The sequence below is a fragment of the Perca flavescens genome, chromosome 21 (assembly GCF_004354835.1).
Source record: "Perca flavescens isolate YP-PL-M2 chromosome 21, PFLA_1.0, whole genome shotgun sequence".
In the NCBI taxonomy this organism is placed as follows: domain Eukaryota; kingdom Metazoa; phylum Chordata; class Actinopteri; order Perciformes; family Percidae; genus Perca; species Perca flavescens.
In genome coordinates, this window is record NC_041351.1 from 24,101,761 (window position 1) to 24,109,520 (window position 7,760).

The 7,760-nt window shown below is 37.8% G+C and overlaps 1 long non-coding RNA gene across 2 annotated transcripts; it reads right to left on the reverse strand.

The window, feature by feature from the left end:
- Positions 1-2,020: 2,020 nt before the first annotated feature.
- On the reverse strand, positions 2,021-7,552 carry LOC114548722 (uncharacterized). Of its 2 annotated transcripts, none has more exons than XR_003691396.1 (3): positions 7,154-7,552; positions 3,120-3,338; positions 2,021-2,863 (listed from the first exon to the last, which is right to left on the reverse strand). It is a non-coding gene; the product is annotated as an uncharacterized LOC114548722 (long non-coding RNA). The 2 variants fall into 2 exon arrangements; XR_003691397.1 differs by lacking the exon at positions 7,154-7,552 and adding an exon at positions 4,617-4,792.
- Positions 7,553-7,760: the final 208 nt, after the last annotated feature.

The following is a 7,760-nucleotide window of genomic DNA, read 5'->3' on the forward strand; positions in this document are numbered from 1 at the left end:
CGTACCATTTAAGTAGTCTATTTTAGACTAGGCTACTGCTGTTATACAGCTAAAACCCTTCAATTATACAAACCCACCCCCAGAAAGGGTGAAAAGAAAAGAGGAGAAAGATAGTAGGCTAAAGAATCAAAGTAATGCATGATGTAGGCTTAAACATGCACTCACAACTTTCATATCTTATGAAAATTATTTTGACTGTGCTTGTCTAACTGCTGTAGTGGCACTTCTTCTTCACCATAGCCTTTCAAATGTTTGAAAGACTTCTGTGCATGGATGGATATGGATATGGCTTACTAATAACGTGATGCAGCTAAAAGAAATAAACCACATTCAGCTTACAGTTAAGCAGACACTGATTTGATGATTTGCAGATTAAAAGACATATGTATGCTAAGTTAGACCTGCTAATAACCTTTTGTTCCTACACCAGTGATTTGCATGCTTTTTAAGTAAGTAAGTTAATACGTTTTTAACAAGTCAATAAAGAACCTTTATAATATTGGCAATTCAAAAAAATGAAATGATTACTGATTTTGTACAAATGTTTGACTGAGGATAGTTATGATTATTTCAATATCATATCAGTCAAACAGTGAATTCTATTTGAAAATAAAATTTAACAAAAAGTAGTTATAGTACTGTAAACATATAGGAAAGTAATGGTGTGCTACCAATGTTTAATATTATTTAGTCAAATCTGGACCATCACCCCTTACCAGCATACACACTTACTACATTATACTGCAGCCTGGTGGATGTAGTTCATGAAGATAACTGACTACAAAGCCAAGTTTATGTGAAATAAAAATGATGGAAGATTTCATCAAGATTTGATCACAATTATGTGGTCCCACTCTCTTTATGGTGTCACAGTAGACATACAAAAATTGAAAACAGCACAAGAAAAATTACTCAAAGGTGGACAGGTACATTTAGACAAATATTTCATCATGTCAACGTTCATTTTACAGTAGCCTATACACATGTGAGTCAGTTTTCTTCACACACGTCTAGATCACTCCATCCTTTGATTTCTGCTTCTTCTGGTTCTCTTTTGGGCTGCAGCAGCACCCATACAGCAGCGCGAATGTGACCAGGGACAGAATTCCCAGCACAAACACTCCTATGACCACAAAACCGCCCAGTGCCCACGGCTCCTGATGCAGCCGATACAGAAACCATTCCACCCAGTCCTCAGGTGAACCTGTGGGTTTCTGCTGCTCTGAAACACTGAACAGGAAGACATAAACCAGATAAGAGCTCAAATGGATAATCAGGAAGTTAAACTAATGAGATAATATTGTTGGATATCGTTTGTTGCCACTCATAAAGCATAATAGAACCCCTGGAGCCACATTATGTCCTGATGATAAAATGTATAAAACAGCTATAAAACAATAAAAAAAAAAAATGTTATCAGCATGCTATGTTGAAATCTGCTGTTGTTAAACAGTATTGTCACCCGACACATTTCTGTTCGGAAACTCACCTCTCCACGGCCATGTTCCACTAAACGATCCTCTCACGGCTCAGTGACTCCTAACAGTGCGTGGATATATTGTGTGAGAACAAATGGTTTCAGCTACTGTTCTGATCCCCACGCAGCCCTGGAGCTATTTTAACATAGCCAAAACACCACCGTTTACCATCAGTTTGTGCAAGGCATTCTGTAAAACTCCAATGGCAACAATTCTGCTTTCAGGTAACACTTTCAGTTGCTCTGTGTGGGCAGGGCAAAGTAAAAGCAAACTGCCCCTGGTTAATGTTTACTTAAAATATTGACTGGTGGAGGCAAAAGAGAGATCTGTGATGATAAGGTATGCATACAATGGCGAGTGTTTTTCTGGTGGGATTTATACCAGAGCTTATTTTGATGTAAAGTGGAGGCAATTATTGAAATAAAATCATGTAAATACTGCATAAATTTAGAAGATGGGATCATACCATGCTTTAACAGATTAACAGATTGTTAAATCTTTACATTCGATCCTGTACAAAAAAAAAACAAGTCAGTATTATATTTGATTTTGATATATATTGAACATTTATTACATTTCAGTTACATCAACAAATGCAATATGGCAATGCCTCGGTAAAAAGGACAAAAAAAACACTATGTAACGATATAACAAGAATAATTTGTAACTGTATGTCAAACAATAAAAAGCTATTTTTTTCCATTGGCACAATTAGCAAAAATAAAAGAGACACTCTTCACTGAGCCAGCAGAGGGCGCACTGTCTTTTTACACTGGATAGTTTCTACACAAACGCAAGTTAAAATGTCTGTACATATTCCATGTTGTTTTTCATATCCTTGATGAATATCAACAGGATACCAAACCAGTTTATTCTAATAACGGAGTCATGGTGACATTCAAACACAAATCAGCTTTCTTACTCTTCCTTTTTTAAATCCCTTGCTCCACTGTTAGGTTTTTGTTGTTGTACAAGGCTGCCACACAGTGTTGCATTGTACTGGTCTGAAATGAATCTTGATGAGTCGTGCCACTCTTCTGATTTATATGGATTCCAGTGGCATGTCTCTCTCTCTCTCTCTCTCTCTCTGGAATGTACATCCAGTCTTTGTCCCAAAACTGGAAATATTATGCAAATAAGTCCCCATCCTTGAGTTGATGAATTTTATTTGTATGATTTCCTCCAAGAAATCAATGACTCTGAAAAGGCGCATTTCCGGTTATGTAACGGTGTGTGTGTGGGTGATTACATGAAGGATGGAAGGAAGGACGGAGTGTGTTCTCTGTCTCATCCTTAGACAGGCTGTACTCTGGTGGCCTGGTATTTTGACTTTCCACAGCAGCAGCAGTGGAAGCAGGACAGCACAACCAACAAGAGAAACGTGGCTAAAAGGAGACACAGGACAGAAGACACAGGGTGGGGGAGGAGTTGGGTTAGCACATGCTGAGGGAAGAGTTTTGTATCATATTTAAATCTGCATTTAGCTATAATTGTATATGAACCATGGGTCAACTATGCGTAATATGAAACGAGTGACCAATCCAACATTATCAAATGAACCTGCAGTGTTTTACACTTCTTTCAGTGAACATTATTCAAATGCATCAGTGTCATATACTGTAGCTAACAGATGAAACTCACCAACAAACAGGATGAGCACCAAGAAGGCTCCCAGCTCCAGAGGAGTGGCATGTGGGAGATTCTGCAGTTTGATCAACACCTTCTGAAGAATATCCACCACCTCATGATTAACCATGCTGACTCTCGGATGCAGGTCCCACACAGAGATAGGAAAACAAATGCCTCAGGTTTGGCTTTCAGGGAGGCAAACAGGCCTTTACAGAGCTCACACAGCTACACCTAAAGGAAACAAGACGGTACAGTGAATGGACGTATGTCTCACTTTCTGGGGAAAAGATGCTCTGAATGTATAAATGTAGAAGTTATTTTCATCCTCAGCTCCACCCTTCACTACTGCAATTTTATACCTCCACCCTGCAATTACCCCTCAAGGCCTAGCGGGCATGCCCTTTATCCCTAAATACTCTATGTGCTTTGGGAGTACTCACTCATTATATATCGGCACCCCTTATCAGCCCACTGATGAACTTCCAGTGTTTGTATGTGTGTGTGGATACACCACGTGTCCAAATTGGGTGTGACTTCCTGCTCCAGCCTGGTTACATTTGAATCCACACACACAGAAGGCACCGGCCTACATGTTCAGTTTTAATTATAAACAAAGCAGACTATTTCAGGCCTGGCATTTCAAGACTGAGGCCTGTCATCCTCACTGGAGCAGCTGTGTGTGGGTGAGGTGGGGCCGATACTAGACAGGCTGCACAAGAAATACGGACACATGGCTGTGAAATGGCAACATAACAGGACACTGAAGTCATCAGAGATCAACTCTGAATAAATGTGAGTGTGTGTGCTGTAATGATACACACTAATTTGATTCATGAGTCATTGAGTGTTTCATATATTGTGACTACTATTTAAAATCTTGTATTTCTTTTTTACTTAGCGATATTACTTTACAACTTACAAATAAAATGGAACAAGGATCAAATTAATAGACTGTTATGGTCATACCAACACTGAGTTATACTTACTATACCCCCTACAAAGAAAGAGAGCAGTAATTAGCTAGCTACAGCAGCAGTGAAGATAACTACCAACACAATGTGCTCTTTTAACTTTTCTTTTAACTAGTTTGTTTAAAAAAAAATATAAACCTTATCTTTATTATTAACAGTCCATAGCTCATATAAGTCAAGCTACTATATAATATTTATATTACAGTAAAATCAAGTCGATTTAAATGTGATTCAAAGGCAGCTTGAACACACCAAGTCATGTGAACGCCACCAGAATCAAGGGTTGAGACGGCAGTTAGCTACGTTACTGCTAACGTTACTTTTACTGTGTAAAACTAGCTAGTTAACGCTTAGCAGGAGTTTGTTAAACTACTAACTCATTTAAATTAGTTATGTGGAATATAAACTAACTTACCAAGATGTCGGTTCATCAAAATAGACAGTTCTTAATTACATATAACGGCTATGGAAAAATAAGCAACGCAAGTACATTTAGTTTAAGCTAGTTAGCGTATAAAGCTAGTCGTGTCTATCTTACCAGCTAGCAAGCTTTCACGTTCAGGTCTTGCTCACCCGGAGAAAAGCGGGCATCATACCACTGGACACTTGTGAACAACATGCCATGTTACACTAAAATTATCATTTGTTCGTTGGCTCAAGTAGCTTATTTTGATGTAACTTTTAAATATCAGCAACAATAACTAGCGTTAGTAACTGTACCTCAGAATTCCTGGCACTTGCGTTGCTAGGCAACAGCTGAATATGAATGAATATGTTTCACGAGGCTCAAAATGTTACTTTTCTCAATGATAAATCAAGAGCAATATAGACATACAGTAAATCAAGTATGTCTACTATTATTAAACAAAAAAATAGTATTTAGATAATTTGCGGTTCTTGATGTTATGTTTTTTTGTATATATTTTTTAGAATTCAAATTATAAATAATCAGTTATCACAGTCTGTAAACATAAAAATATACATACTTAAGTGCAAATAACAATAGGAAAGTAAATAAGAAAGTAATCAAAAAAAAGAAACAGAAGTACAGAAGTGACAGACTTGCAAACTGCATTAATAATAATGACAGTAGGAGTTCTTAATTAAATACATTTGAGTATATATCACTTATTAAAATACCTTAATAAATGAACAACCATAACAAAAAAAGATGGGTTACTTATTCTATCTGTTCTTGATGTTATCTATTTGTTCAGGAAGTGTATGTGTGACACCAGACGTCTGCCATACATTGATTAAAGAGGTTTTTTGTTGTTCACTTTTGTGGTTGGCATACTGCGTACAGTCTGCAGCTCTTTCAGGAGGAAACGTTTCCTGACATCAGTGCAGAAATACTATGTCCACTGGCTAGTTGCTCAATTTGATTCCAGAAATCAATTTCCAATGTTTTACCTTCAAAGTGCATTCATATTGCTATATATGCATACTGTTTACACCTCCTGGGTGTGTAGATTCATGTTTGGTTTTCTGGAAAAATCTCAACCGCCTGTCAGAGTTGAGAGTCTTGAAGAATGTCTGACCTCGGCAGCTGGCCCTCTCTGCTCTCCAATCTCCACTTGTTGTTACCTTCCACTGCACTCCCACACCAGGTTGAATCGTTAGCAGAACATGGTCAAATACCAAAATACCACATGCTGCAGAAATCTTACTGTAATGAAGAAGACAATAATGTCTTTGTGTTGAATCTTCACAAGGCTCAAAATGTTACTTTTCTCAATGATAAATCAAGAGCAATATAGACATACAGTAAATCAAGTAGGTCTACTATTATTAAACAAAAAAATAGTATTTAGATATTCTTGATGTTATGTTTTTTTGTATATATTTTTTAGAATTCAAATTATAAATAATCAGTTATCACAGTCTGTAAACATAATGCAAATAACAATAGGAAAGTAAATAAGAAAGTAATAAAAAAAAGAAACAGAAGTACAGAAGTGACAGACTTGCAAACTGCATTAATAATAATGACAGTAGGAGTTCTTAATTAAATACATTTGAGTATATATCACTTATTAAAATACCTTTCTTATTTGTGACCAATTTAAGAGACTCAAAGTATATGTCAATTTCAATTTGGAATCATTTAAAACATGGTGTTGATGTGGAAAATGTTGCTTTATGAATATGGAACTTGCCTAATCAAATAAAGAGATTTTCAATACTACATAAATTCTTATCTTTACATTCAAAATATGTAATAATATTTTTCCCTTCAGTTGTAATTGTATGTGATGTTTGAAATACTATATCATTTTCAAAACATTTCCAGAAAGTAATACAAAATGAACAACCATAACAAAAAAAGATGGGTTACTTATTCTATCTGTTCTTGATGTTATCTATTTGTTCAGGAAGTGTATGTGTGACACCAGACGTCTGCCATACATTGATTAAAGAGGTTTTTTGTTGTTCACTTTTGTGGTTGGCATACTGCGTACAGTCTGCAGCTCTTTCAGGAGGAAACGTTTCCTGACATCAGTGCAGAAATACTATGTCCACTGGCTAGTTGCTCAATTTGATTCCAGAAATCAATTTCCAATGTTTTACCTTCAAAGTGCATTCATATTGCTATATATGCATACTGTTTACACCTCCTGGGTGTGTAGATTCATGTTTGGTTTTCTGGAAAAATCTCAACCGCCTGTCAGGGTTGAGAGTCTTGAAGAATGTCTGACCTCGGCAGCTGGCCCTCTCTGCTCTCCAATCTCCACTTGTTGTTACCTTCCACTGCACTCCCACACCAGGTTGAATCGTTAGCAGAACATGGTCAAATACCAAAATACCTCATGCTGCAGAAATCTTACTGTAATGAAGAAGACAATAATGTCTTTGTGTTGAATCTTGGATGTTATGGTATTGTAAATAAGTTTGTCACTGAAAACCAGCTTCTCTCTCTCTCTCTCTCTCTCTCTCTCTCTCTCTCTCTCTCTCTCTCTCTCTCACCTTAGATGTTTTTCTTTACTTGCTGAAAATTACAACTGCCTTTGAATTTAAAAAAAGTTGACAAGTAACATATGAAAAGTAGAAAAAACAAAAAAAACAGGTTCTTACCTCTGCCGTGAATGTGTGCTCCACTTATTTGTGTCACTGTTTCCACTTGTTAATTCGTCTTTGCAAGGAGAACCAAATTCAGCTGTACACAAAACCGTCCCCACGATGTTTCACAGACCACTACTCCGGCTTCTTGTTTTCACCCTCCCCCTCTTCTCACTGCTCTCATATGATTTTCTGACGCTTGTTTGCCTCCTTGTCTACAGCTCTTCCTCTAATGAGCCTGCTCAAGTTCAGACTGAGAGACCAGCGCTATAGGTGTTGTGTGAGATAATTTGACTCGGCGTATCAGCAGCCGTTTCTGTACTGTAGGCCTACAGCAACTGTTGCCCCTGCGGTGTGTGTCCACTTTCTCCCCCTTACTAACTCCTGTTCTCAGGGAGTTTGTGTACCTCCTCCCTCTCCTCCTCTTTCACCCTCCCTCCCTCCCTCCCTCCCTCTCCTCCACAGCCTCCAACCACAAATCCCAAATCGACTCTTTTACTGCTGCTTACGCTGACTCCCACTCCCCCTCACCCTCTGTCCCGTCTGTACATCTGAACACTCATTCACTGCCCCCCCCCCCCTCTCTTTCTCTTGGTTGCTAAAAACCAGCTGTGCCGGGCCT